A 21,500-nucleotide genomic window follows, 5' to 3' on the forward strand; every position below is an offset into this window, starting at 1 on the left:
ATGTTTGTTCATTTTACCAGTAAATTGTTAACAGTAGCTACCATTATTATACTCAGCAACAGCATCAGGGTGACCAATCTATTACTTGGGTCACCCAGGAGCTTTTTTTGAAATTTGGCATTACCTTAGCTAGCCCCATCAGTCATTAGGTACAGGGACAGACAAGTACATTTTTTATATTATTATTTCATTTATTCAAGTGAAAACATGGAAAATGTGTTAAAAATTAGCAGCAAAAACATTTGGTTTGCTTGTTGATATGGTTATGCTTATATTATTTCTTAATATTTTTGTTTAAATACAGCTTGTATCTAGGGATTCCCATCTGACAGGATCTCTATCCTGCTTATCATTTGAGAAAGCAAAGAGGCTCTGCTTATCATTTAGAAAACAAAGAGGTATTCTCTGAGGACTGCAAGCTATCAGTCCTTCCAGATATTCCTTATTCCCCAAAGATTTGGCTTCTTCTTATAGGAGACCCCATTCCTTCTACCTGGGTTAGGCTTCCTTGACATGGTCTGTTGCCGTTTGGTTTGGGTATGGTAAATGAGAGTTTGGCACATGGAACAGTGCCATTTGCTTGGAAGGAAGCCACAGTCAGGCCAATTTTGAAGAAGCCCTTTGCAGATCCTTTGGTTCCTGCAAATTATAGGCCTATTTTGAGTCTTTGGGAAGGGAAATGGGATTTGATATACCACCTTTCTGAGGTTTTTGCAACTACATTCAAAGTGGTTTACATATATTCAGGTACTTATTTTGTATCAGGGGCAATGGAATCAATGGGAATCAAACTCAGTTCCCCAGGATCAAAGTCCACTGCACTAACCACTAGGCTACTCCTCTACTCCACTTGGCTAAACTGACAGAGAAGATTGTTTTGAGACAAGTTGTTAGATCATATTGATTCGGTATCAGCTTTGGTTTCCATATGGGTTTTAGCACGGAGACGGTACTGGTGGTTCTTCTTATTAAAGTTAGAGCTCATATAGATAGGGAACAAGTGGATTTAGCCATCTCTCTGGATTTGGTGGCCGCATTTAACCTGTTGGATCACCGTTTTTTTTGTTGGGCAGGCTTTCCAAATTTTGGATAGAGGGGATGGTATTGAGCTTGGTTTGCTTTATTTCTGACTAGGTGCTCTTATTGTATGCATACCTGTCACAATTGTGGTCGTGACCCCTCTCAGACTCACCTTATTTCCAGCAGTCAGCTTCTGAGCTGGCTTCTGTCTGTTCTTCCTGAGTTCTGTCTCTGTGTGCTGGCTGCTTCCAGCATGGCTCTGATTACTCCACTATACTGCACCTGTGTGTGTTAAGCCTCTCTGTGCTTCAGTATGCTTTCTGCCTGTGTCTTGGTTTGTGTTCCTCTCGCCCTCTGGTGGCCAGAACTGGTGGCTGCCATAGACTTCCTTTCCGGTCCGGTCCAGATATTCCAGCCCTCCAGACTTGGTTTGAAGTTTGGCAGCTAGCCTAACCCGTAGCTGCCTCATGATTCCTGCAGCTGAGTTCAGCTGGAAACCTTCTGAGTTTGCCTTTGCATTGTCTAAGGTCCCTGATTTGTTGGTGCTTTGTTGCACTTCTGCCTAGTCTGGTTTCTTGTTTAGTTCCTTGTCTGTTTCTAGTTATCTGTGTGTGTAGTTTAGCTTAGGTTTATTGGCTTACTTCCCTAGTCTTGTTTCTGGTCTGTATTCCTTGTCTAGTTTCTTGTCTCTTGTCTGTCAGTATTTGTACCCTGTTTTAGTGGCTGCTCTGCAGCTTTCAGTCCTGTCTCTTGTCTGTCAGTATTTGTACCCTGTTTTAGTGGCTGCTTTGCAGTTTTCAGTCCTGTCTCTTGTCTGTCAGTATTTGTACCCTGTTTCAGTGACTGCGTGGCAGCTTTCAGTTCCTGTCCTTTAGCTTGTCCATTTCCTGCTTTGTGTAGTATTGTCTGTCTGTGAGCCCTAGCCCAGTTTCCTGCCTTGCTGCCCATGTATATTCCTTTCCCCTAGTTGGTATCCAGTGCCTGCCCTGTCCGGTAAGTCCTGCCGGCCGCTTGCACCCAGGGGCTCAACTCCTGTGGAAGGGCGGTCAAGCACAGGTGAAGTCTAGTTGTTTCTGTCAGAGTTCTGCCTTGTCTCTGGTGTGGGGTGGTTTTGCCTGCCACTGCTGCTCCACGGCAGTGGCTCAAGGGCTCACTAACCTAGTTTCTGCCCTGAAAGCCTGGCAATACCCTAGAACGTGGAGTGTCACAGGGTTTATCCCTATCATCCGTCATTTTTAATATTTACTTGACCCCATTGGCCCGCTAGCTCGGAGCTTATAGCATTTGCGTGTTTATCTATGCAGATGATATCTTGCTGGTCTTATTTGTCTCAGTGGATGCACTTGATGCAACTGCTCTACAGAATTGCCTGTAGGTAGTGTTCTGTTGGTTAGAGGAGCCTGCTGGATATCAGGTCAGTTGAATTATCTCTCTAAGACACCTGTGTTGAAACCATCCAGTTCCAGTTGTCCTTTCATTTAGACATCTTGGGTTGACAGTTAATTCATATCTGACTTTTGCAGACCAGATCTCCTCAGTGGTGAGAATGAGAACAGGATTTTTTTGTACTGCACCAGCTTCGGGTGGTGCGCGATTACTTTGATGAGGCCACTTTTACATACTTTGTTGTATTCTCTCATGATCTCTAAGTTGGATTACAGTAGTGTAGTCTGTGCAGGGGTTAGTCAGACTGTGCAGCACCTTCAGACTTTCCAAAATTCGGCGATAAGATTGTTGATGTTGGTGCTCTTACAGGATCATGTGATGCCTCTATATGTCCATTACCACTGGCTCCCTGTTAGACACCGAATTGGCTCTAAGGTTCTCACTCATGCACACAGTGCCTTCCGCTCTGAGACCCCTCCATTTTTGGCAGAGCTGCTTCGTCCTTATGAATCAGGTAGGCTGCTTCGGTCTTCTACTGCTTATAAGCTGTCTGTATTGCTACCTTGGGGGCCCACCTAGTGGCAACATGCTCTAATACATTTTTTAATACATTTGGGGGGGGGGGGGGGGGTTGGTCCCCACCATGTGGAATGGTCTCTTCCTGTTCCTACAGTCAGAGCTGTCCCATAAGAGATTGAGGATAGCCCTGAAGACCTTCCTGTTTTCCAAGGCCTTTGGGCCAGCTGGATAATTTGAGAGCAGTGGGGTGCCTGCAAGATGGTGGTATTTGTTGATTGCTTTGTGGGGTGTTGTTTTCTCTTTGTTGTTTGGGTGTTTGTTCTTTCCTGTCATACTTTGTAGGTTTTTTTTTTGTTTGTTTCGTGTAGTTTTGAGCACTGTACCCTGCCTTGACCTGAATTGATTTGGCGATACATCAAACCTCAATAAATTATAAACAATATTTATAGAACTGAGGTGGCACAACAGATCTTTGTGATGTGGGACATATAATGCTCAAATATGTACAAACTGTTACAATACCAGGTGTATTCAGCAGATCATGGCAAGATAAAAATAAATCATTATAGATCATAAAGGATGAGGGTAGAGGGGGGGGGGGGGATAAGTAACACAACAAAGTTATCCTGCAACAATAGACAAATAACTATGGAGCCAATGCAGAAAGCCATGGCTGAGTGTGTGGCTTCTACCGGGTAATTAATGAACATACAAATTGCTAACATCGGGAAGCAAAAAGGAGTCTTTCAAGCTTTGTCCTTCTCCAGCAGCTCTGAGGCGTCTTGTTCAGATGGGAGCTGTATTGCATCAGTGTCTACTTTGAGAGGACTGCTGAATGAGTCAGCAGACCTTAATTCAGATCGAGCATTGCTGAGCCGGAGTAGAGGCTGACTCCCTCACAGCCTGGAAGCAGATCAGGAGTGGTGGCTTTTGGGGAACTTCTATCCCGAGAGGTTGTTGGAGTCCCCAGCCTAGGAGGAGCGGTAAGACAGAAGTCTTTGGAGGAATGCCATGCTGAGATGGAGAGACCTGGACTGCTGACTGTAGGAGTGGAAGTGGGAGCTTCTAGACGTAACTTCTTAAAGCTTGGACAGTTTTAGAAAGCAGCTGTGGTTGATATGGAAGCCCTTTGGCAGGCGATCATGGATACCAACCTCAAAATGACTTTTTCTGCTTTAAGAACTGATTATGGAACTATATCGTCCAAAGTGGAAGAGCATGGAGAGTTGCTGGTCATGGAGATAGACTGGGGAAACAGGCAGAACAAATATCAGAGATGAAACAGCTAGAGCAAACTTTTCATAAAGAAAGATCTATGGTGGCTCGGAAGCTAGAGCATATGGAGAACCAACTGAGGAAAAACAATTTGAGATTTTTGGATTCCCAGTTTTTTCACCTATCGAAATGGTATGGAAATACTTTGGGGAGATATTATTGATTCCATTAGAGAATATACCTCCTGTAGTAAGAGCTCAGTGTTTGAATTTAGGAGGTGAGCCAGGAAGTTCAACTCCAGTGGAAAAAGCGAGAGACTCTCCAGGTTATTTGAATATTACAGCATTTCTAAAGAGTTCTGTGGAGGTCATTTCAGCTGGAATGACTCTCTTAGTAACCTTCACATTAGAGCATATAGAGACTATGTTTTGAAACATTGTTTCTGACATTTTAATGAACAGTTTCTTGGCTCTACAATTTTCTGATTTGTCTCAAATGACACAAAAGGATAGGAAGGAGTTCTTGGCTCTTAAGCCAATGGTCCTGGTCTTAGGTTCCACATTTATTTTGAAATTTCCTGCAAAGTGTTGTATTATGTATCAGATTAAGAATTTTCTTTTATTTGAGGCTAAACAACTGATAGAATTTATTGTGGCTAGAGAAGAAATTGGTGTCATTGTTAACCCTGATGTACCTGGCTGTAGGTCACTGTTTATTTGAGTTGCTGCTCTTGGTTGATAGTTCGTTTTTCTTGGATTTATAATATTTTTTCTTTCCTTGATCCTTATTGTGGCCTAAATAATTAATACATTTTTCCTTTATGGTGGTTTTTGTTTCCTTTAATTTGATTCTGTGATCTTTTCAAGATATGGATAAATGTATTCTTGATATTGTTGGAAAATATACATAAACTAGTAAAAAAGGCCTGTTTCTGGCACAAATGAAACGGGCGCTAGGAAGGTTTTTGTCAAAGTGGCACTGCTGACCCCTCCACCCCCCCCCCCCCCCCAGGGTGCCAGCACTCCTCCCCTCAACCCCCCCCCCCCCCCGAGGTCGTCATAGGCATTGCTCCCCCCTCCACACACCCCCTTGAGGTCGCTGCCGCTCCCCCTCGTTCTGTATGCCCTCCCCCCCTTTATGGTCTCAGGACCCCCCTTCCATCCCCACTTCACTGGTGTGAGGACCCCCCTCTCAGTTCTCAGGACCCCCTCCCCCCATCTGTCGTCCCTGGAGCCCCTGCCCTCCTCTCATCCCTGGACCCCCTTCCCCCCCTCTCTCTGGTGCCATGCACCCACTGTCAGTGTCTGTGGCCCCGCAGTGCAAGCAGGACGTGTGCTGCAGCCCGTGTTCCCGTTCAGTGTTGCGCTGAAGCTGCTGCTGTGTACGTGCAGAGGCTGAGCTGTAATATTTCCCAGTTGACTCGTAAGTGGGTAGATTTAGAACCTGTGAGCTGCTGCCGACTGCAAAGACTGGGAGAAACGAAAGTTTCAGTCTTTTGTGTTCCTATGTGAAGGGGGACTTAAAACAATGAAGGGGAGTAGGGACGGACGCAGTTTCAGGGTTCTTTAAGCTTTGTTTTTGCTTTTGTTTCAGCTGTTCCTCTGGTCCCGCCCTCATTTCTTGTTTGCAAGGCAGCCTGAAGCTGAGTCCCTGCATGTTCCCCTTCACTGTTTTTAACAACAGCCAGCATTAATGAAGGGGAGGGGCTACAGCACATGTCCCCCTTCACATAAACCGGATATCTTGGCCGCCTCAAGTTTCAGGCTTGAGGCTTCATTGGAACGTTGGGGTGCCTTTTATTATATAGACTAGTAAAAAAGGCCCGTTTCCGAAACCAATGAAACGGGCGCTAGCATGTGGTTTTTGTGTGTGTGTGTGTGTGTGTGTGTGTGTGTGTGTGTGTGTATGTGTCACAGAGTTATTTTGTGTGACTGTGAGTATGTGAGGGTGTGGTGTGTGTGCAGGTTGTTGATGATGGAGGTGGTGCGTCGGTGTGCGGTTGTTTCGTTAGTTTGGCAGCCAGTCTGCAGCGATTCCTAGGCAGGGAAGGAGTACTCCTCCCCCTTCCTTGGTCGCTGTTTGCTGCTGGCTGGGTCGCGGGTAATCCTTCCAGGTGGGCCGCAGCTTGTCCTGTTCGCCCACATCCCAGATGGTGACGGGCACGTTGTTTTCCGGCTCCTCTGACTCCATGTCAAGCGATCCCAAATATAGTCTGTGCTACAGGCCCTCTGGCACTCTTCAGTACTGGCATTAGGCATTTAAAAATTCCTTCCCCCCCCCCCCCCCCCCTATTTTTGCACATACCCACAGCAGGAATATTCTTCTCTCGTTCCAGCGGTGGTTCTGTGCTCTCCTTGCTGCCCAGATAATGAGCCATTCTGCTGGGTAATGCTCCTCCCTTATTGTCACGTAGTTTCCTCTGATTGGTCCGTCTTACGTTGCCTAGTGTTGCCTGGGAACGTTGTTGTGATGGTCCTTTGTGTTTCAGAATGTTGAGTGTGTTTTTTCTGATTGGTCCGTCATGCGAGGGCGGGGCAGAAAGACATGGTCAGTGTTGTGGCTTCACCACCATGAATCCATGAAACCCTTCAGTGAGTGACTGAGTGACTTCAGAACGTTGTCTTCAGAACGTTGAGGGTGAGTTTTATTATAGTAGATAATTTTAATCAATGAAAAAATATGGCAATGCAGTAATTAATGAGCATACACATTACTGCCATGTTAAAAACATTGCAGTAATCTACAGCTCAGTGCAAAATGTCCCCTTACTAGTACTGCGCAAGCAGTGATTATCTCATGCACTGACAGAAAGGGTGACATTTAAAAATAAAACAAGCCATCGAGTCTGCACGGTGACCGAAACTGCCTGCCTTCAATATACTTTCTGTTTCAGCCCCTAAAATCCCTGGTAGTTAGTGGCCTCCTTCCTCAATCACCCTCCACCCCACCCCAATCTGACCCACCCCATTCCCTCCAAAATTTTAAAACAATTCCTGCTAGTCTAGCGCCCCCCTCCCCCTCATTCTCCATTCCCTGACCTGTAGGAATAATAATACCAGTAATCACCACTGATCCCTACTGAGCAGAGGTAGAACAAAGACATGTAACTAATAACCTGGTAACTCTGAAAAAAAAAGTCTCATTTAGCTGACCTGAGATCAAACTCATAAGAACATAAGTATTGGGACAGACCGAAGGTCTATCAAGTCCAGTATCCTGTTTCCAACAGTGGCCAATCCAGGTCACAGTTACCTGGCAAGATCCCAAAGAATAAAACAGATTTTATGCTGCTTATCCTAGAAATAAGCAGTGGATTTTCCCAAGTCTTAATGGCATATAGACTTTTCTTTTAGGAGATTATCCAAACTTTTTTCAAACCCTGCTAAGCTAACTGCTTTTACCATGTTCTCTGGCAAAGTTGTTTATAGAGATTCCAATCTGGCTTATTTTTGTGTTGATGAGTATGAAGTTCATAGGCCAATAACTCATTCATATGTGACATTCACCCCTGTATTGGAGGTTCTCCCTCCAAGGTCCAGAATTGCAGTATGACTTTTTTGAGCAGGGGTATGGCTAGATGGATACATTTCCTTTTCAGTAGGCTTGCCTATCAGGAATGCAAAAAAAAATCAGCACGCACATTCCTCAATCTCCATTACCCTAACTGCAAAGGACTAAAATATAAATCCACATACGCGACCAGTTTCTCATATTTCTGCACACAGCTATGGAACACACTACCGAAGGCCATAAAAATAACGCAAGACCTAACTATCTTCCGAAGGCTACTGAAAACAGATCTGTTCAAGAAGGCATACCATAAACATCCATCTTAAATACTAAATAACAAGACTTTACATGACATAGACACAAATAGAATCTTACCACTTGACTGATTACCTCTCTGTTCCAAATATGCTATGCTACTTGTATGTTACCATGTTACCTCTCTGTTCCAAGCATGCTATGCTACTTGTATGTTACCATGTATGTAGGTATACCGTTATCTGTTCCACGTATGCATTACCAATTGTAATTCTGTTACCTGGAAATGGCAACCGCCATTATGGCAAATGTAAGCCACATTGAGCCTGCAGATTGGTGGGAAAATGTGGGATACAAATGCTACAAATAATAATAATTCAAAAACACTTGTTATCCCCAAGAAGCAGAGCGGGGTAATTCCACTCCAGGAGTTTAGGGTATTCTAAAAAGGAGTAAAGCAAGGTTCTAACTTGTTTACGACATTTGGAGCATACATCAGAATCCCACAGCTTCATCTGTTTACCCTTATCTCTACTAGTGATACCCTGTGCAGTAATTTGTACTGCATTTCCTGCAGGGTCACATCTTTAGTGTGTCCATAGATATTCTGAAAGAAGGTTTGCAGATCCAAAAGGGTCATTTCCTGGCATAAATCAGTCACCCACCCTTCATCTAGCTGCCTCAGGTAGTGTTCCCCCTTATAGTCCCTGCCCAGTTTGTACCAAACATTTTATTTAAGGTGGTAAGGAACATTCATGAACTTGAGATCTAAAGCACTATATTTCCATTCCTCCTTGTATTTAGAGCTTAGTGTGTTATAATAGTGTTTACTTGTAAATATTGCAAAAAATGTGCATTAGGAAGACTGTATTTGTTTTTCAGTTGTTCAAAGGATGGAAAAGCCCCCCCCCCCCTAAGGTAAGAAAGTCACCCAGTGAAAAGCAGTCTTGAGATTCCCATAATTGAAACACTAACTTTACCATTCCTGTCTCAAAGTGATAATTTTTTAACCAGAGTCAAGAATGGGGATGCCACATGTGTCTTAGCCCATTCACTGCGCCACCACCTCCAAGCCTTTTGAAGCAGTCCCATTATGGCATCACCTGCATTTGTAAAAGATGCATTATGTTCTCCTGTACCATGTAAGGATGCATGGTTTACATCAGCTGTCCCAAAACCTTCTGGCGAGAATTTCCCATGACTTGTGTATGCCTCATTTATCCAGCACAACAGAGATGCTATGTTATTGGTCTATTTCTAATTTATACTTTATATTCAAATTAGCCGAGAGGATGGTTTTTTCAGCAGCTTTCTCAATATGCAGATTCCACTAACACCTTACACCCCCATCAATCCAGATTTTGTTCAGGTTTCAATACTGAAACCGTCATGACAGCACGTCTTAGTGATTTTACATTCTGCTATTGATCATGGAAAAATAGCTCTTCTTTTATCTTTTGATTTGACCGCCCCATTCGATCTGGTGGACCATTCTTTACTGCTTTCAAGATTAACCACCATGGGAATTAGATCATAAGCGTTGCAATACTGGGACAGACCGAAGGTCCACCAAGTCCAGTGTCCTGTGTCCAGCAGTGGCCAATCCAGGTTACAAGTACCTGGCAAGATCTCAGAAGAATACAACCTATTTTATGCTGCTTGTCCTTGAAATAAACAGCGGATTTTCCCATCTCCATCTTAATAATGGCTTATGGATTTTTAGGAAATTATCCAAGCCTTTTTTAAACCCTGCTAACCTAACTGGTTTTCCCACATTATCTTGCAACGGATTCCAGAGTTTAATTACATGTTGAATGAAGAAATATTTTCTCTGATTTGTTTTACATTTACTAATTAGTAGCTTCTGGGACAGTTTATCACTGTTTTTCTTCATTCCTAGGACATTGAACTTTTATTGCTTCTCTTCCTCAATCACAATCTTTTCAATTACAATGCGGTGCACCATTACTATGCAGTATTTTTCTTAGTCCTCTAACAGCACTTATTCAGGACCATGGTATTACAGCATTTTATTATGTAGACAACATTTTACTGATTCATTACCCCAGTTTATCTTCTTTCTGATATTTCCTGTTTTCAAATAGACCTTGATACAATCTCTGCTTAGCTTCTTGAAACCCATTTAATTCTCAGCTCCTCCAAGACAATAGCCTGCTGATCACACATTTTACTCATCCTCCATCCTTAATCCTAATGGGATGCCTGTAAAACTGGTTCCACATTTCAAATACTTAGGTGTCATCATTGATCAAAATCGCACTTTTAAGCCTCAGGTAGCAGCATAGGTAAAGTCTGCTTTTCATCCTTGGGTGATTTCATGCATTACGTACATTTCACGATTAGTCATCATAGATGATCCTATTATATTCTATTTTCCTTTCATGTCTAGATTACTGTAACATAATTTATTCTGGTTTGATACAAATACTTTGTTGTGATATCCGATTAGTCTAGAATACTATGCCCATGCCCAAACATTTGACTATGTAACTTCCCTTTTTATTCAACATGTATGTTGTTTTGTAACCCACCCAGAACTGTGGATGGAGCGGGATATAAATCTGCTAAATAAATAAGCATTATTGGTTGCCCATGCCATATATTTTTTTAAACTTTAAATTTTTATTAACCAATAATGAATTTGTATTACCACAATCACTTACAAAGTTATTTTTTAATCCCCTCCCCTCCCCCCCGCTCATCGATTACTATATCATTTGGGTCATGCCCTTTAGTTGAGTCCATAATTCAGAAGTCATGCTGAATCTTCCCACCCTTTTATCCGTGAGCTTCTTCATCTCCCCAATAAGGGATAATTTCAAAATCCAGTCTTGCTCCGTTGGCGCCTCCTTCTGTTTCCAATGTTTTGCAATAACACTGTTCGCTGCCGTTAAGCACATTCTCTTTAAACGTCTCTGCCACTGTGCTCTACGTCTGTTGCCCAGTCCCAGTAGGCACCATTGGGGATCACATGGAAATGTCTTGCCCATGTGGGCTGCTATCTTTGCTGTTATACCTGTCCAATATAGTTGTAACTTACTACACGACCACCAAATGTGTAGAAAAGTGCCCACTTCCGTTCCACATCTCCAACATTGCTGTGAGACACCTAGGAACATTGCATGCAATTGGTGCGGAGTTAAGTACCATCTCGAGAGAACCTTGAAGGCATTTTCTTTTAACAACACACAGTTCGAGGCTTTTTTAACTTCCAGTACAATCGCTCTCCATTCATTGATTGTGAACTCCCTCTGCAAGTCTTGTTTCCAATGGGACATATAATTACATTTCTCAAAGGTCCTACCCCTTATAAACTTATACAATATAGATATAACTCCCTTCATCTTCCCCAGAGATCCCCACAAATTCTCCAGGTCTTCATATTCCTCTGGGTCCTTCCTCAGCCACCCTTGTTATAATGTTGAGCTTGCAAGTAGAAAAATCTTTCTGTGTCTAAGACCCTACATTGCTCCTTGAGCTCTACAAACAATCTCATTTTCCCATCTTCCAGCAGGTCCCTGAAGCAAACCAGACTCCTCTCAGCCCACCGCTTTGCCACTCTATTCCCTATCCCCACTCTGAAACTTGGCTCCCCCTCAACGTATGCATAAGTGGATGTAGTTCTAGATTTCCAGAAACATGTCCTAAGGGATGCCCACAAAGTTAGAAGATGCCCCACAAACGGATTAGAGGACATCTTGCTATAGGTATAAGGTGTCAGTGATGCCCAGATAATCGATTTCAGGCTATATTTCTGCACCATCATTTGGTTCATACAGGCCACCACTGACTGTCTCTCCTGGCACCATGCAGAAATTAATTTCAACTGAGCTGCCCAGTAATACCATTCTAGATTCGGGACACCTCTCCCGCCCATATCCACCGAGCGCCATAGCAGTTTCCTACCTACTTAGCCTTGGTGCTGTGCCCCCCCCCCCCCCCCAGATAAATTTCAATACCTCTCGTTGTATCTTGCCCAACTCCGTCCTGGGTACCTGTATTGGCAAGGTTTGGAACAGAAATAGTACTCTGGGCAAAACATTCATTCGGATCGTTGCTATCCGTCCCCACCAGGATAACCACGTTCCCTCCCATCCTCCCACATCTTTACGTATTTGTTGGAACAAAGGTGTGTAGTTTAAATGATATAGCTGGGATATTATTCTATGGGTATCCTAACCCCCAGGTATTTGATGTTGTCCCTCTTCAATCTAAATGGAAATCTTTGTGAGAGCTCTTCCATCCTGTGCTGTGTAATGGACATCCCAATCATTTCTGACTTATCATAGTTTATCTTAAACCCGGATAGCTTACCAAACTTATCCAACTCCGCCACCAATATTGGAAGAATCAAACTATGAGTTTTCACAAAAAATAGCACGTCGTCGGCAAAAAGAGCCAACTTATGCTCAGTACCCCCCCATTAAAATTCTTTTAATATCTGCCGACTCTCGTATCTTCTGTGCCAGTGGCTCAATGGAGAGCGCGAAGAGCAGTGGTGACAGCGGGCATCCCTGCCTAGTGCCCCTCTCAATCTGGAAGGCTGATGTGTACCCCCCATTCACTTTGAGTCTAGCTGTCGGCTTCTCATATAACCGTTTTAGCCACCCTAGTAAACCGGTGCCAAACCCCATATGGTCCAACACTTTCCATAGATAGGGCCACGCTTTTTCTGCATCAGTACAGCTACCGGAATTCCCCTCTGTTGAGCCTCCCATATGACATGTAGGGGTGCGTCAAATGTTATCTGCCACCTGCCTTCCCATAACAAATCCAGATTGGTCTGTGTGAATTAGTTTATGCAGGTATCTCGTTGATATTGAAACCGGGAAGAGACCCAGCTGTGCGTGACTCTTATCAATTTAGATATAAAAATTCTAACAAAGGTAATTGCAGACGGGCTTGCCGGTTTCAATATCAACGAGATCCCTGCCTCATGCATACTAGCTGACAGGTGCCGTCCCTCCTTTAAGTCCTTTTATAGCTTGCTTAATTTCATCTAGATGGAACGGGGCTTCCAACTTCTCTCGGTCCTCACTCGATAACCTGGGCAGGCGCAATTCCCCTAGGCTCTTCCGCACCTCCCCTATCTCTACTCCTATCTCACTACTATATAGAGCCTGATAAAATTTTTCGAACTGATCCCTTATTTCTTTATCCCATTAATACAACTGATCACCCAGCCCTTTAATTTTTGTAATAATGGAGGCCGGTTGCCTATGTCTCAAATAGTTAGCTAGCATCCTCCCTGATTTATTTCCAGATTCGTAAAGTTTTTGCTAGAGGATCTTCCTCATAAATTCCATCCTCTCTACCTGTATTTTCTCTAGTTCCATACGACATTGTCACAGTTCTCGTAAGACTTCTCCTGACCCCCCCCCCCCCCTCTTGATGTTGACGCTCCAGATTTGCTAGCCTTCCCCTCAGCTTAATTCCCTTGCTTCCCTTTCATGCTTTCTTCTAGCGCCCCACTTAATAAGGTGGCCCCTCACCACTGCCTTCAGCTCATCACACAAGAGTCCATCTGTTACCTCCCCCGTATCATTGATTGTACAGTAACTCTGAATAACCTGTCGGATATCATTGCACACCTTACTGCCCCCCAATATTAACTCATTTAACCTCCAAAAAAGATGGCACCCCTCCTCTGTCAACCCCTTCAGCCCAGTCTCTACCGGAGCATGAGCCGATATGGAGATGGATCCAATTTCTGAGTCTGTTACATGTTCCCATAATTGGCGACTGCACCACACCATATCTATTCTGGTGTATGTATTCTGTGAGTGAGAAAAGAAGGTGTAAAATCTGTGACTCGGATGTTTGAGCCTCCAGACCGCTACTAAATCTAGAGTAGATGTAAGTGACTTTAATTGTTTACAATGAGCTATCTGCGTACTATTCAGCCCCTTTGAATGATCCATGGATGTCAAACTGGTGTTAAAGTCTCCACCTAGTATCATCCCCCCTTTCTGGAATTGGAAGAGCTTTCTCTTGATCTGGGCGAAGAATTCTCCCTGCCCCGAGTTGGGTGCATATAAATTAACTATAGTCACTGCCTTCCCGTATAGCTGTCCTCTAACGGCCAGACATCTGCCCAATTCATCTCTATACACTTCCTCTGTTACAAAAGGTATCCCTTTACGAATGTAAATCACTAAGCCTCCCACCTTGCTCCCATGTGTGTCCAAGTGTGTAATACAATCACTATATGCCCGATGTTTAAGTAAATGTGCATCCCTCCTTCTAATATGCGTCTCCTGTAATAGTATAATATCCCAGTGAAGTCTCTGCAGTTCACGGTGTACCAAATTACGTTTTGTCTGAGAATTCAACCCATTTACATTCCAGGACCACAGTTTCAGACTATTTACCCCCTCCCCCCTCTCTGCTGAGCAAATCTAATGTCCACCAGCTGTTGTCTCTGAGGAAGTCACTCCTCGTCGGAGCATACCACCTATTTTCCCCCTTAATCTGTATCTCCCAGTCTCCTCCCTCCTTTCACCCTTAAACATTTTCACCTTAACCACAACCCCACTAACAATACAGCAAACATCAAAACCATCCTCTTACATTATTCCCCCTCATCGATAAGATATGTCCAGATCTATTCTCCTCTCATGTAATTATACAACTTATACTGTTTAGTCTCAAAGCTCTCTCATACTTTCCATCAAGTGACCCTTTCTTTGGTTGGTATCTGCGACGGATTCTCTTTTCTGGGTCTCGTTCTTTGCCAAGAAGATTCCTTCTTGGCCGTTGCTGTTGTATTAGAGGCACCTCCAGGTGTTTCCAGGGGTAGAGTTGTACAGCCCAGTTCTTTCAGGACTTTCCGTGCTTCTCCCAGCGTGACCACCCCCGTGTTTGACCCTCCACTGTAAATTGAAGACCAAAGGGAAAGATCCATCTGTATCTGAAGTTGGATTGTTGCAAATATTTGGTGAGGTCCATGAATTCTCTCCTTCTATGGAGCGTTCCAATCGCCAAATCCTGGAACACCAGAATTTTTTGATTGTCCCAGAGGATCTCCCCCAGTGTTCTGGCTTTTTTCCATATCATGTCTTTGACTGTATAGTCCTTAAAGCATACCACAATATCTCTAGGTTGTGAGTCTCTTTTGGGTCCCAGATTCCTGTGCACTCTATCAAACTTCATCTCTGGCTCCGCGTTGCCCGACTGGCCCTCGCCACCTGGGTTTACAATTCAGGCGCAGATTTCCCGAATTACCTTTGCACAGTCCATATTCTAGTCCATTTCAGGGACCCCCTTAAATCTCAAATTGCTCCTTCTGGAGCGATTTTCCAAATCCCATTATACAATATTACTGTATAATGTGGGCTATCTATTTCACTTTAGGGCCTTTTCTTTTGATTAATATGCTATGATTTCTCCTGTAGTTTTCAGTCCAGTCCCCCTCTATTTAGTGGCCTAAGGAAGAGTTTGTTTAATTTCCTGTATCTTTTTTTTCCTGATACACTGTGTATTCACTGTTTTTCTTAAACAAGTGTTTACTTGTAATTATGTTGCAAAATAATAATAAATAAATACTGTATTAATTCTGGGGTTATTTCCAGTCCCTGAGACACCCCCAGACCAAATGGAGGTATCTCGAGCACAGGAAACTCCCTAAGGCTGCTTCTAATATATTCACCTCGTATATCTGAACTCCTTACTTACCAGAGCTGTGTACTAGATAATAAGTAGCCAAGAAAACATACTAAATATAGCTAAGATTATAAGAAGGGTATCTTTTATTTTTTAGGCATCAAGTACAATTACAATTAGCCATTAGTCTGCAGACACAATTTACAGAACACTATTTGTCATGAGAAATACCATTCAATTAGTTATAGGAATGTAATATTCCAGCTGCAAACAGGTGCTATCTGGGTATTAGTCTTTTATGATTTATTTCACCACTCAAGGGTATACATGGGAAAGCAATTGGGTTTTTAGCCAATTCTGGGGTACTGCATTTGTTTCCCATAGAGAGAGAGTAGCCATGGCCGCCCCTCTCTAACTTGAAGCAGGAAGTACCCTAACTTTTATATGTTCATACAGGATATCGGTAATATGCCAGTAAGCACATCTGATGTTATGTCATGGTTAGCACTGATTGGCTTATGCTAAAGAGTAGCTTCAAATCTTAAACATGTTCTCATCCTTAGCTTGCTTAACCACAAACTTTTGCAATTCCCTTGCACCTGGCTGTTCTGACCACACTTGATTCATGTTTCATTATGTTCCTGATTACCCTTTCCCTGCTTACTACTCCGCCCTTCCACACTCCCTTTACACTTTTCCTTTCTCACCATGTTGCTAGACAATGTCACTCTGTCAGTTAGACCCCCACCCTTGTGATATCCTGTTGCTCTCTGCACAAGGTTGCCAGATGGGCGGTTTTCCGCGACCCGCTGCGGGAAATTTTTGCCCGCTGCAGGTTGCGTTTTTTTTGGGCGGCTTTTATTTGGCCAGGCGGGTTTTTTTTTTTTTCGCCGTCTGCAGTTTTTCGCCCCGCAGGAGGCGTGGTTTGTTACGTTGGGGGCGTGGTTAATGACGGCGGAGGCGGAGTTGATGACGGCAGAGGCGGGGTTGGTGGGGGCGGGGCGGGGTGTGAAATTTTGGTCAGGTTTCAACCGGTTCAATCTGGCGACACTGTCTCTGCAGTGCTCCAACACTGGAGGTCAAGTCAGAGATACACAGGCCTGCAAGCTTTTCTCTCATTTTGGATCCTGAACCAAGGTCAGGCCTGGACTGCCAAATAATTATACAATACAAAGGAATCCTGTATGCCCTTCAGTTGGATCCAGAGAAGCTTAACGGAGATTAGGTAGCAACACCAGTAACTGGGAAACAAAACCAGTACTGGGCAGACTTTTACAGTCTGTGCCCTGATTATGGATGGACAAATTCAGCTTCAGAAGTTGGAGAACAAGGCCAGTGCTGGGCAAACTTATGATCTGTGCCCTGATCGTGGCTGAATAGATTAGGATGGGCTGGAGTGGAGCTTTTCAGAGGCTTCAACGACAACTTCAGAAATTTTAGAATAAGAACAGTGCCAGACAGTCTAATATGGTCTATGCCCTAAAAAAGAACAGGTATAGATATGAAGTATCACGTACCATATATAATGAGTTTATCTTGTTGGGCAGACTGGATGGATCATACAGGTCTTTATCTGTCATCATCTACTATGTTATTAATGCACTGCTTCATCATTGTGGAATGCCCGCCCAACTTTTTTGCATCTCAAACTTTCATTTACTAAGTTCAAGACTTTGCTAAAGACTGACTTACTTAGGCACGCTTTTGGAAATAGAGCAGGAAACACTATGGTTGATGGGAATGGTTAGGTCATATGCCTCATATGATTGTTTACTTTAAGTATGTTTGCCCTCTTGGATGAGATAGTAATCTGTATGGTTGTTATTTTGTATTCAAGTTCTTTTCTATTGGAATCTGGAGTTCCTTTCTGAAACTTTTAATTAGTATGTTCACCGCTTTGCTACACCTCAGAAATGTGACATAACAAGTATAATAAACCTTAAGTGGGGGAGGGTCATTGCTCTCAGCCTCCCCCATAGCCGAGTCTACAAGACTGAACCCTAGTGTAGGAGTAGGAAAGAGGCTCTCCTTTTCTGCTTCATGACTAAGGCATTCTTCTTTCCTCTGTTTTAGGAGGCTCTAGAGTGGGTTCCCAGCCTTGGGTGCACTCAGCACTACAGATAAATTTGACTTGTAGTTGGTATTTAGGACCTTAGCATAGGCCAGGGTGGCAACGGCAATTGCTGTTTTTCAGAGCTCTTCTCTTCATGGTCATCTGAATGGCCATTTCCAGTGGGTAAGTTGGTCAGGGCAGCTGAGCTCAGAATGCTCCGAAGTTTGGGGCATTCTGGCTGGGGGATGAGTACTGGAAGATCTGTTGGAATGGACTGGGTTGTTCCCTAGTATGATGCAGGTTGAACAAGTGGCTCTTGCAGCTTCAGACCTTAGTCTCATTTAATGCTGAAGATGACACATTCAGTTCTTCCATTCCGTAGCAGTGTTCCTGGGAAGTGTAGGGGGCAGGGGTGTAGCTACGGGTGGGCCTGGCTGGGCCCAGGCCCACCCAATTTCAGCCCAGGCCCTCCCAGCGCCAGCCCCAGCACCCATTGCCGGCCACTGCTGCTTTTCCTGTTTAGCAGCAGGGCCGGCGCTACAAAAAGAAGAAGCGCTAAGGACGAAAAATGTTTAAAAAAAAAAAAAGCGCGGCACCCAGGCACTGTCTAGGCAGCCTTGAGGCATTGGCTGCTGAGGCATTGGCTGCTGGCTCGCAGGCTCCTCCCGTCTCCTACGTCACTTGAGACGGGAGGAGCCTGCGAGCCAGCAGCCAATGCCTCAGCAGCCAATGCCTCAAGGCTGCCTAGACAGTGCCTGCCGGTGCCGCGCTTTTTTTAAAAAAAAACATTTCTCGTCCTTAGCGCCGTTAGCGCTTCTTCTTTTTGTAGCGCCAGCCCTGCTGCTCAACAGGAAAAGCAGCAGTGGCCGGCAATGGGAGCTGGGGCTGGCGCTGGCATGCAGGGCGGGCCTCGTCGAAGAAAAGAGGGAAAACATGGAAGGATGGGGAGAAAAAGAGGGAAAACATGGAAGGATGGGGAGAAAAAGAGGGAAAACAAATGGAAGGATGGGGAGAAAAAGAGGGAAAACATGGAAGGATGGGGAGAAAGAGGGAAAACAGATGGAAGGATGGCAGAGAATGAGGGAAAACATGGAAGGATGGGGGAGAAAAAGAGGGAAAACATGGAAGGATGGGGAGAAAAAGAAGGAAAACAGATGGAAGGATGGGGAGAAAAAGAGGGAAAACAGATGGAAGGATGGCAGAGAATGAGGGAAAACATGGAAGGATGGGGAGAAAGAGGGAAAACATGGAAGGATGGGGAGAAAGAGGGAAAACAGATGGAAGGATGGCAGAGAATGAGGGAAAACATGGAAGGATGGGGAGAAAGAGGGAAAACATGGAAGGATGGGGAGAAAAGAGGGAAAACAGATGGAAGGATGGCAGAGAATGAGGGAAAACATGGAAGGATGGGGAGAAAGAGGGAAAACATGGAAGGATGGGGAGAAAAGAGGGAAAACAGATGGAAGGATGGCAGAGAATGAGGGAAAACATGGAAGGATGGGGAGAAAGAGGGAAAACATGGAAGGATGGGGAGAAAAGATAGAAAACAGATGGAAGGATGGGGAGAGAAAGAGGGAAAACGGATGGATGGGGAGAGAGACTCTGGATGGAAGGATGGGGAGAGACTGGAAGGATGCAGAGAGAAAGGTGAGAGACTGGAAGGATGTGGAGAGAGAAGGGACACTGAACAGAAAAGGGTAGAGTGATACAGAGACACTGGTTAGAAAGAGGGAGAGAGACATTAGATGGAAGGATCAGGAGAGAGGGTAGATGGATGGAAGGATGGGGAGAGAAAGAGGGAAGACGCTGGATGGAAGGGTAGGGAGAAAGAGGTGACACTGGACGGAAGGATGCAGAAAGAAAGAGGGGAGACTACTGGAAGGATGGGGAGAGAGAGGGGAGACTGGAAGGATGGGGGAGAGAAAGAAGAGAGCTGCTGGATGGAAAAGGAGAGTAGTGAAAGACTGGAGAATAAGAGGAAGGGGCATGGGGAGAACAAGGGTGAGAAAAAGATGAAAAGCCATAAGTAGATGAAGGAAATTAAAGAATGGATAGTAAGAATGAATTAAATCAGGACAGAGAGAGAGAGAGAGAGGCAGAAAAATATTGAAGAAAGCAAAGAAAAAGGAGAGAAAAATGAGAAATGGCCAGGAAACCGTGGCAGAAGAGTTAAGCGAAAACGAAGGAAAGCAGAATCTAGAGACTGGGAGCGACACAATGAGAAAAAGTAAATGGCCATACAAGAAAGGTAAAGAAAATAATTTTATTTTTAATTTATGATAAAGTAATATGGTACCTGTGTTAATGAAGTTTCAGAGACCAATACTTCCTTCCTTAGGTCAGGCGAGGATACCGTAACAGCATTATACTGACCTGAGGCAGGAGGTTTTGGCCTCTGAAAGCTCACTGAAAAGGGTGTTAGGCTATTAAATAAATTTTCTGAAATCTGATGCACTGAAAAGCAGCACTTTACCCTGTGTGACAAATGCATCTGATTAGCATGACTAAATTTTGCTGGGGGAGGGGGGTAGAGAGAAAATTTTGTGCCCACCCACTTTGGGTTCAGGCCCATCCAAAATTGGCAGTCTGGCTACGCCACTGATAGGGGGGCAGGGGACCCTGTTTCAAGTCCTGCATGGAGAGGGAAAAAAGATTGGATTAGGTATACCACCTTTCTATGGTTACAAAATGGTTTACATATTATATACAGGTACTTATTTTGTAACCACTTCATCATGGCCCACTGTCCTGTTGAACCCTTGAGTAGGTAATTTGTCTGGCTCTCCAGGGTCCTCATGGAGAATACTGTCTTGGTGACAATCAACTGTTTTCAGTTAGGGGCATGGACTTGAAGCCCTTCAGTTGGGCAGTGCTTGCGCCATGGGGCCTTTTGGCCAATTAACAAAGTAGAGGTCAGGGTTGGTCGGCTAATATGGAAAGGGGCTCTTTCCAGGAGCAGTAGTCTTGGCGCTGCCTGTTATTGTCCTCACAGGGACTTATTTTACAGGTGAGGGGAGGTGAGTGTGCAGTGTAGCACCAGAGGACAATTTGGCATCCATTTCAGCATCTAGCAACCAGTGCAGATGATTCTGCAGTTGATCTATTTGGGAATCAATAATTGAATGCTAGAGCTCCAAGAATGCAGGAGAATAGAGGAGTGCTAGGGTTTCAATGGTCCTTGCTCTGAGGGCATCATATCTGGAATGCTGAAGCTGCCCTACACAAGAGTAATTGTACAGCATGTGGATTCATTTTTGCTGCATGCCCTCATTTTGGTTGAGTTCTGTGTAGGGTGATGTTCCCCCCCCCCCCCCCCCCCCCCCCCACCTTGAGGGAATCATCCCCCTCCCTCATCCCACTGCTATCTGCAAAGATCCATTTCAGTTCTGCCTCAGGCCTCTCTTCCTGGGATCAGGTCACTTTTATGTGAAAAAGGACTGGCTCAGCAGTGCAGGTGTCACTGTTCTGGGTAGGTGAGCCCCTGGACCGCAGTGGAGTAGTCTCTGCATGCCTAACCTGAAGGCTAGTTGTGCCTTGGCTGAGAACTAGGCTAATGAGTAGCTCTGAGAAGAGCCCTTGGGGACAGGACTTACAGGATCAGTACTTGGGGGTGGATCTGAAAAGAACCCTTGGAGGCTGTCCCAATGACATCAGAGCCAGGGAGCATGGTAAGGATACAGACACGGCAGACAAAGGCAAGGCTGGAGACTAGGCAGGAACAGGCCGAGGCAGGGCTGGAGACAACAGGAGCAAGCAGAGGCTGAGCTGGAGACTAGGCAGGAGCAGGCAGAGGTGGGACAGGAGACAACAGGAACTAGCTGAGGCTGGGCTGGAGATAAGGCAGGAACAAACTGAGGCTGAGCTGGAGACAAGGCAGGAACAAGCTGAAACACACTCCAAATCTGACTAAACGACCCAT

General features: G+C 44.5%; 1 protein-coding gene across 1 annotated transcript in view; it reads left to right on the forward strand.

Annotated features, from left to right (window-relative positions):
• The window catches only part of VPS16 (VPS16 core subunit of CORVET and HOPS complexes), a 926,204-nt gene that overhangs the window by 692,607 nt on the left and 212,097 nt on the right, over positions 1-21,500 (forward strand).

This window comes from Microcaecilia unicolor, chromosome 7, assembly GCF_901765095.1.
Source record: "Microcaecilia unicolor chromosome 7, aMicUni1.1, whole genome shotgun sequence".
NCBI lineage: Eukaryota > Metazoa > Chordata > Amphibia > Gymnophiona > Siphonopidae > Microcaecilia > Microcaecilia unicolor.